This window comes from Dasypus novemcinctus, chromosome 31 (genome assembly GCF_030445035.2).
Source record: "Dasypus novemcinctus isolate mDasNov1 chromosome 31, mDasNov1.1.hap2, whole genome shotgun sequence".
NCBI classification, from domain to species: Eukaryota; Metazoa; Chordata; class Mammalia; order Cingulata; family Dasypodidae; genus Dasypus; species Dasypus novemcinctus.
Genome location: NC_080703.1, coordinates 42,014,699 through 42,024,153, shown reverse-complemented (window position 1 = coordinate 42,024,153; position 9,455 = coordinate 42,014,699). Strand labels below are relative to the sequence as shown.

Here is a 9,455-nt window from a genome sequence, read left to right as displayed (position 1 = left end):
CAGGGTCAGAGTGGAGGCTCTTTCTGTGTGTGATTCCGCCTTCAGCTCTCGGTTTATAGAAGACGTCAGCGAGAGGGCGGGGCCCAACCTGGGTCATGCCTCACTGACATCGTCCAATCAAAGGCCCTCAAGCGACCTAATCAAAGGTCCCTTAACTGAACCTAATGTAATCAAAGGGCTCCCCGCATTCACAAGAATGGATTAGTTCAAAGAACACGATCTTTTCTGAAATTCACAAATAAACTTCAGACTGTCACATGGCTTTTAACTGAATCGGATCAAAAGGTCCCACCTAAAATAGATTCGCACTTACAGGAATGGATTAATCTAAGAACATAATTTTCTGGGATACACAAAGGACTCAAACTACCACAGGTGTATTAGGTGGGGAAGGGAAAACCCTAGAGGCAAAAGCCATACAAGGGTCTTGGCTGCCCGTAGATCCATTCTTTCAGAATTTTGCAAGACCTTATTTTCTCTTGCTTTGTAATTTTTATTCATTTCTTTCAATTATGTCTGTTTATAATAACAAAATATTGGAACAATGCAACTTACAACAGTAAGAGAATTAAGTGAAAGAAGATTAAAAATTGGTGGAGTGTTTATATAAACTGTGGTAAGTTAATATCAAACATGTACAGAATGATTTAATTTTTGTAGAAAAAAGTATATGTATCCCTGGACATGGCGCACACACACATACACGCACACACACGTGTGTGTACAGAGAGAGAAAGACAGAGAAGGAATTAGAAAGTTATATACCAAAGTGTTACCAGATATTGGCTGAGTTCAAAAGGAAGGAGGGATCACATAAGTTCTTGTTCTTTATTTTCTTCTTCTGTTTGTCTGTGTTTTGTGATTTCTGCAATGATGGTACATTACTTATACAATAAGACAAAACAATAAAATAATAAAACTCTATCATTTAACATTTAGTTTGTACCAGCCTATCCTCAGTGGTTGAACATGTATGTCCTTACAGTTTGTAATTATAAACAACATGCTACCAGGAATGTTGGCTGGAAATGAATAAGAAAAAAACCCCAGAAAATAATGGAAAATTGGCCAGAAGTACATAATTATGCAACAGAGTTGTCAAATATTCCAAAACTACTAAGAATGCCTAGAAGAATACTGACTGGAATATACAGAGACATCGGTTTTGTCCAAATTCCTGTCTGGGACTTGCTTGTTGAGCCCACTTGCGGGCCCTGGCTTTGGAAGGAGGCGGCGAGTTCCTCCGCGTTCTTCCCTCAGCCCTTTTTTCTTGCAGCCCATTGGGCGGCCTCACTCCGAGCTCTGCTCCTGGCTTGGGCTGTCTGTGTCTGTGTTCATCTCCCATGACCCTTTGGAAAAGAGAACCACGTTCTTAGCATCGTCCAGCTTTTTCTACCACTAATTCATGGTGCGACTTGGGGCTCCTTCCCAGCTCCTTATAAGAACCTTCCTTCTAAGGACCAACCTCCCTGCCGCCCTCCATCCCTCCCTCCGTCCCTCCCTCCGTCCCTCCCTCCATCCCTCCCTCCGTCCCTTCCTTCCTCTTACAGGTCAGTGATTTGAAATCTCACATAAGGCAAAGCCCTAAAACACTGGTATGTGTCCCCAGAAAAACAGGCTCTTGGATTTAATCCATTCCTGTGGGTGCGAACCCACTGCCAGCTGGACCTTTGGATGGGGTCAAGGTGGGGCCCCCCTCAGTTGATGGGTCTTAATCCTGCTCCTGGCGTCCTTTATAAGCGAAAGGAAATTCAGACGGAGTGGGGGAAAGGCACAGAGGGGGAAAGCAGGAGCCGAAAGCCAGTGGGGCTCGGAGGACAGGGAGGCCAGCGGAGGCCGCCGTGCGCGTCGCCGGGTGACGGAGGAGCCAGGACCGAGGTCACGGGCAGCCAGCCCAGGACGGCCGCCGTCCCCAGGAAGGGAGCAAGGCTTGGGCGGCGCCTCGATCTGGACTTGTCCCCCACCTCCAGCCGTGAGTGGACATGTTCCCACCGCATAACCAGGACCTGGGCACGGTATTTGCTTACGCAGCCAGAGAAACGACAGCAACTTGTGACAGAAATGTTATTTTATGGACTTCTGGAGGAAAAGTGGCAGCGTTTATAGGGTGCTGGTGGGTCTGTCGTGCTAGCGGTTTAGGTGCTGTAACTACAGCGATTTCAGGACCAGCCAAGTCTCCTGGTAAGCCCCTCTCGTTCCGCGCTGTGGCTTCGAGGGCCCCAGGCAGCCAGCACGGCTGCACCTGCCGCACAGCTGCACCGGCCTTCCGGGGGCGAGCGGCGCCCTGAGGCCCACCCCTCCCCGGCCTCCGAGCCCCTCGCCTCCGGAGGCTGCCTTCTCCCCGGGGCCTCCATTCCACGGTGGACACTCAGCCTCCTTGGGTCCTGCCAGGCGAGTAAAACACCTGCCAAGGAAAGGGCTCTCCGTACTGCTCTAGAAGCCAGCGGAGCCCCTGTTTGTTCTTGGGCAAGCATGATGCATCGTCAAGCATTTTTAAGACGCCCCGAAGGTGCCTAGGCCACCTGGGCAGAACCTCACGCTCCCAGGCTTTGGAGGAGGAGGATGCTAAAGGCTCACCTGCTTGGGGGCGGAGGCCCTGTGGTGGCCGCCTGTTCACCTCTGAGAGGTGCCGAGTTCGGATCACGCGTAGGTGTTCACAGTTCCAAGGGCCAGAGGGCCCTGCTCCCAGCATTGGAACATGGGACAGCCTCTCACTAGGACAGTGACGCTTTCAAGGAATCTTCCTAAGGGGGAAGGGGAAGGAGGGGGCATCTCCCACCTCCAAGGACATGTCCTTATTGTCTTCGTCGAGTCCCTTCCAGAAGATGGCCAGTTCCACCAAGGACCCCGCCTCCTCTTTTCTAACAGAAATTTAAAGGAACGCTCCCCCCGCTTTTCTCTTTCTGCCTCACTTGGTGGGAATTTGCGCAGGGCGTAGAGATGACCAAGACCTCATGGTGATTGCCCATCTGACCGTCCCAACGATCCTGGGAGGTGGCTTTACTATCCCCATTTTACTGATGCTGAAACAGATGCTAAGTACCTCGCCGAAGCTTGATGCGGGTCCTGAAAGCAGCTGTCTCGCCGCTTTCACCTTCTAAGAAGGTCTTCCTGGGACATTTCACTGCAAGCAAAGGAAGGAAGGAAACAGAGGGTGAAGGGAAGGCTGGGAGAGGCACTTCACATGGCTTTCACAAGCGAGCACCGTGCCGCATTCCAGAACACAGCTCTCCGGAAGTTTTCTGTGACGATGGCGACGTCCTCGTTTTCTTAACTTGCGCTGTCTGGTATGGTAGCCACAGGCTACGTGGAGCTACTGAGTATTTGAAAGGCGGTAGTGTGACCGAGGGACTGTCTTTTGAAATGCATGGAAATGTATTAGTTTAAATTTAGGTTTCAAAGGCCCCGTGAGGGAAGAGGATTTGGCTCAACAGATAGGGCGCCCGCCTACCACATGGGAGGTCCAGGGTTCAAACCCACGGCCTCGTGAACCGTGTGGAGCTGGCCCATGTGCAGTGCTGATGCGCGCAAGGAGTGCCCTGCCACACAGGGGTGTCCCCCGCGTAGGGGAGCCCCATGTGTGGGGAGTGTGCCCCTCAAGGAGAGCCGCCCAGCACAAAAAAAGCACAGCTGGCCCAGGAGTGGTGCCGCACACGTGGAGAGCTGACGCAGCAAGGTGACACAACAAAGAGAAGCACAGATTCCCAGTGCTGCTGAAAATGCAAGTGGACACAGAAGAACACGCAGTGAATGGACACAGAGCAGACAAAGGGGGGGTGGGGAGGGGAGGTGGAGAAGGGGAGAGAAATTAAATAAATCCTTAAAAAATATAAATAAAAGGCCACATGTAGTCCGGGCTGCTCTCATGGACACTGCAGCTCTGGGACACGCCGGCCCTGCCGGGTGCATCTTGAGGCAGCTCCGCGATCAGCGAGCGGCGGCCGTGCTGGCCTGGCCTAAGAACTAAGGTCCTGCGGACGCCGGCTGCCCCGTGGGGAAGAGGACGGGCGGGCGCTGGGGGCTCTGGGCTGTGCACTCTGCCCGGGCATGGGCCGGGGCCTGCCAGCCCTGGCACCCGGGGGCTCTTCCCGGCACAGCCCTGACCTGTCCGGCAGTTGTCCTGGGAGCGTTTGTATCCACTCCACTCCTCTTCCTCCCTGCCTCCTGTGGTCCAGGGCGTGGAGGTCATCCTCAGACAGGCTGGAGAGCCTCGGCCAAGAGCCGAAACAGCCCTCTGCCTGCTCGAAGCGCAGCGGGAACCCCGAGGCCTCGGAAGCCACGTCTTCCGCCCCGTGTCACAGCGGGGAGCCACGGCACAGAGAGGCGAGCAGCGCTGCCCTCCCTCTCCCGGGGCCTGGCCACCGACCAAGGGCGGAGCGAGACATTGGGGCAACAAGGAGGAACGGGAGCCCCCGGCCGGCGCCAGGCGCCTCTGCTGCCTTGGACACGCATAGCCCAGGGCAGGTGCGTGGTTGGCAAAGTTTCCAGTCACTTGACCACTGCACATAAACCGGGTCACTGACGGCTGAACAGCATCTCTGCCTGGTTGGCGGAGGGTCTCGGGAACACGGTTCTATTGTTTTAAATCCCCCCTTGCACAGAGATGGGGCCCAGTTCTCATGAACATGAAATGCCTGGGGCACATATGTACCTATATTTAAGATTTATTTTATTTATTTCTCCCCACCCCCCTGTTGTTTTTCATTTGCTGTGTCTGTTCATCTTCCTTGTTTCTTTTTAGGAGGTACCAGGAATCAAACCCAGGACCTCCGATGCGGGAGGGAGGTGCCTAAGCGCTTGAGTCACCTCCACTCCCTGCTTTATTGTGTCTTTCATTGTTTTTCCTCCCTGTGTCTCTTGTTGCGTCATCTTGTTGTATCAGCTCGCTGAGCCAGCCCGATGTGTCAGCTCACTGTCTTCTTTAGGAGGCACCAGGAACCTCTGCTCCCTGCTTTGTTGTGTCTCTCATTATGTTTTTTCTTCTTGTGTCTTGTGTCAGCCTGCCATGCTGGCCCGTCACGTCAGCTTGCTGTCTTCTTTAGGAGGCACCAGGACCCAAACCAGGGACCTCCCCAGTGGTAGGCGGGAGCCCAGTTGCCTGAGCCACATCCGTTTCCCATATTAATTTAAACACCATTTACCCCTTTGGGTAATTCTCATACCCTTGACACTTGTCCAAGCAGATCGTTCTCCTTCATGTCTAATTTCCCTGATTTCCCCCCTGTAAATGCAGCACAGCTTGGAGACTGTGTGGCCAAACCAGATGGACGATTCAGAGCAGGCCGTGTTCTGCTGGGAATTTAATGCTACACCTGGACGGCTCTGTTCACAGTCCAAAGTTCAAGCAAGCAATCCCGTCGGACTTGAATCCAGAGCAGCTCTCCCGATTTGAAACAGTCTGGATAACAAACTATTGGGGCATTTCTATTGGGAGTGAGGGACAACACTGAAATATGTCAGGGAATTAGTTGCAACAAAAACACTCAAAATGAATCATCGTAAGTTCCTGCAAGCAGGAAAGAGAGACATTGGTGCGGTGAGTAGTTCCCATAGGTACTGTACCTCACTTTTAATGGCACCGAATGAGCGTATAGCTCCATTTTCTCTATAAGTAGAACTAATAAATATCTTCAAGTGGATGGTCATAGCAGACGTTGGATTTTAGAAATATTAGCCCGTTATTACCAGAGTTACATTGCTGATGATGAAGCTTGAACTTGAATGTGGAACACACAGCCAAATCCTCGCTCACCTCGAAACACAGAGGAAGCAAAAAATAATCCCATGGGACAGTTGCCCACTGCGTGGCCAGCAAGGCGAGCGTGGGTGGCTTGTCCCAATGGCGCACCTGCTTCCACTTTGAAAACTCATGGGAAGGTCTTCAGTGATCTGAAAACTGCCACAGAACAGAGAAAACGGGATGTGGGGTCAAAGGCACCGGATTGAAAGGCCGAGCCTGCCACTCAACGGCTCTGGGAGATCCGATTACTTTTCCAAGACGCTCCCGTCCTCCTGGCACCACCTCCACGGGAGAACCGGTGTCCCCACCCTTGGCTTGGCGCTGGCCCGGGCGACTTGCTCTGGTCATTAGACGGCAATGGGCCTGGCGTAAGTGAAGGCTGCAGTTGCTCGCGCAGGGCGCTGAGCTCTCGTGCCTCGGGTCCAGCTAGTCCGCTGGTCCAAGGTCCAGCTAGTCCGCTGGTCCAAGGGGACGTGGGCCCAAGCCAGGCCCGCCCTGCGGCTCAGAGCCCCCAGCCGGGCTCCCACAGGCCCGGCCCTCGCTGACCCCCCACAGGCACGTGGGCGAGAAGGAAGGATTGCTGTGTGGAGTTTTGGGGTGGTTTGAAATGCAACAGTACGTGATTGATAGGTTGGAAAAGAGTCGGTTTCAGCTCTGCGCCATGGTGCCAGCTAAACGACAGGTGCTATCAGCTACCAGTGTTCCACCCTGCCTCGGCTTCAGCATCTCACGGGAGGACGTTTCCTGGAATTCCCTCGCCCTGCGTTAGCCTTGGCCACTAGAGACATTTTATGCGCGATTTGGAAGCCAGCTTAAAGCAGTGGACGTATTTTTTATGCTCTGATAAAATTAAATGCCCAGATCCCCTCAAAGCCCAAACGAAACAAAACCACTCACGCCCCGTGGAGTTTCCTCTTTTATCTTTTGAAATCCCCCCCCAAGGCCGCCGACCCAGCTGGCCAATGAAATCCTTAGCTCATTACCTTTGACCCGACCTGCCCTGAACCCGCCCCTGTAAGATGGACAAACCCTGGTCCAATCAATCCGAGTCGCGCTCATTTCCTTCCTATGTTTATTAAAAACCGCTGTGTCCCTAGAACCGCGGAGCTGCTCCCGTTGCCTTCGCTGCCATAAAGCTTTGGTGTCCTGAATGAAGCGCTGGAGCTGCACGCTCGACTCCGATTTGACTTTCACACTCTACAAGATGCAGCAGGAGCCAGGCACGGCGGCAGCTCGCAGTGTTGCTGAGCTGAGAGCGCGCCTTGTCGGGGCCGAGGGTTTATGCCACTCCGTGGCGAAGGGCAGCAGCTTGCCCTGCAAGGCACCACGGCATCGGGGCTGGAGGAGGTGAGCCACACGTGGAGGGAGAGGTTTGCTTTCTTCTCCAGTGGCCAGTTCGGCTGGCCTACAGGTACTTTAGACTCAAGGGCAATGTGCAGAAATAACTGCCTGCATGCCTCTTAGCTCCCACGACCATGTTACGTCGAATCCTTACACCCAACTCTTCCTTCTCTATTCCTCGTGGGGCATCTGCTTCTCTTTAACCCTGTCTCAATATAATTCATATTTTTAAAATATTTATTTCTCCCCACCCCCTTGTTGCTTGCACTTGCTGCGTCTGTTCATCTTTCTTGTTTGTTTAGGAGGCACCGGGAACTGAACCTGGGACCTCTGATTGTGGGAGGGAGGTCCCTAATTGCTTGAGCCACCTCCGTTCCCTGCTTGGTTGTGACTCGCATTACATTTTTCTTCTTGTGTCTCGTTGCGTCATCTTGTTGCATCAGTTAATTGCACCTGCCCGTTGTACCAGCTCACTGTCTTCTTTAGGAGGCACCGGGAGTCGAACCTGGGACCTCCCATGTGGGAGGTGAGGGCCCAATTGCTCGAGCCACATCCGCTTCCCTCAACGTGATCTTAATCTGTGAATTCAGGTGAGTTCCCCAGACCATGGTCTAGAGCCATTTCTGATGAAACAGGAAGTACGCAAGATCAAACAATCATTTATTGAGACCCTACTATGTGCACATGCTGAGTGGGGTGAGTTTCCTAGCATTTGTCCCATCCCAGGAAGCACATGTGATTAGACCTGACTTTTCCCAGGTGTATGAAGATTAAATTCAGTGGGGCCCCTAACCAAAATATTCAAGTGCATTTGAGGGGTTGTTCAGTATTAATAACTGCGGTAGTTTTGTGCTGGATCAAGCTGGCTAAGCTGGAACTGCTTCCCAGAATTCTTCTGTCCGGGTGCCAGAAAAGCCGTGCGCGACTGGGAAGCAGCGGCCGTGACTGTTAGAGGTGGTGGGACAGATGTGGAGGTGCCGGCCGGTTCCCCTTCGTCTCGCTGTAGCTGGCTGCAGTCCTGCATTTTCCCAGCCAGCAGCCACCCCAAGCTCACCCAGGGCTGGGCTGAAGGCTCAGCGGCAGCTCCTCAGAAGCCAGGGCGTCTCCCGACTTCACCTGCCCCCAGGGCCCGCGCCAGCTGCACGGCTCGAGGGACACGGGAAGTCTGGAGACCCCCAACACATTTTTGGTGAAATCTGAAGACCAAAATACATTAACTTGCTTTCCTAGAATCCTGACAATAAAAAGTCAGAATTCTATTAAGAACTGCATTTTCTGGGAAGTGGATTTGGCCCAACAGATAGGGCGTCCGTCCACCACATGGGAGGTCCGCGGTTCAAGCCCCGGGCCTCCTTGACCCGTGTGGAGCTGGCCCATGCGCAGTGCTGATGCGCGCAGGGAGTGCCGTGCCACGCAGGGGTGTCCCCCGCTTAGGGGAGCCCCACGCACAAGGAGTGCACCCCGTAAGGAGAGTCGCCCAGCGTGAAAGTGCAGCCTGCCCAGGAATGGCACCACACATATGGAGAGCTGACACAACAAGATGACAACAAAACACACAGAATCTGAGTGCCGCTGACAAGAATACAAGTGGACACAGAAGAACACACAGTGAATAGACACAGAGAGCAGACAACTGGGCAGGGTGGGGAAGGGGAAATAAAAACAAAACTGCGTTTTCTCCTGAGTTCTGGATTGGACTCTTCTACAAGCACATTCCCCCCATTTTAAGCATTTTTGGGAGGCAGGGAATAGTCTTTTTAACTATACCTTATGTCCTTTATTTTAAACTCTGAACAAGGAATAATTTGTAAAACGGCCTCCCAGTTGACTGTGATCTCAAGCAATTTGCTTTGTGTGAAGTGGGGAATGGCAGGCACCCCCAAATTAGCTAGATGACTCCTCATTTCCTACACCTGTGGAAGCTACTATCCTAGTAAGGTGTGTAACTAGCAGCCACAGTGTGGGCTGGGAAAACGTGATTGTTTAAAGAGAGGTCACGATGCAGAGGCCACCCAGACCTGGTTTCCCTGCCCTGTGCTAACCCAGCCCGGCTCCCCTGTCACCTGTTAATTGCTGACTGCACACCTGAGCGTGGCGAGCTGCACCCTGGCTCATGGCTGCATGTGCAGAGCAGGTGGGACCACTTTTAAAAATTGGGTTCAACTTCTTTTGTGACAACAAATTCCCTTCTGCTTTTTAGCCCGGTGGTTCTTGGCCCTGGCTGGATGTTAGAAGTACCAGGGAGACTTTAAAATAACACTGATGCATGAGTACCCGGCCAATGAAACGAGACTCCCTGGGGCTAGGCCCAGGCATCCGTCGTTTGTGAAGCTCCACAGGTGATTCCAATGTGCTGACAACGGCGAGCCAGTCT

The 9,455-nt window shown here is 52.9% G+C and overlaps 1 long non-coding RNA gene across 1 annotated transcript; it reads right to left on the bottom strand.

Annotated features, from left to right (window-relative positions):
- Positions 1 to 472: 472 nt before the first annotated feature.
- LOC131277081 (uncharacterized) lies at positions 473 to 3,124 on the bottom strand. Its single transcript, XR_009184281.2, has 2 exons — positions 3,044 to 3,124; positions 473 to 1,349 (listed from the first exon to the last, which is right to left on the bottom strand). It is a non-coding gene; the product is annotated as an uncharacterized lncRNA (long non-coding RNA).
- Between the last annotated feature and the right edge of the window lie 6,331 nt (positions 3,125 to 9,455).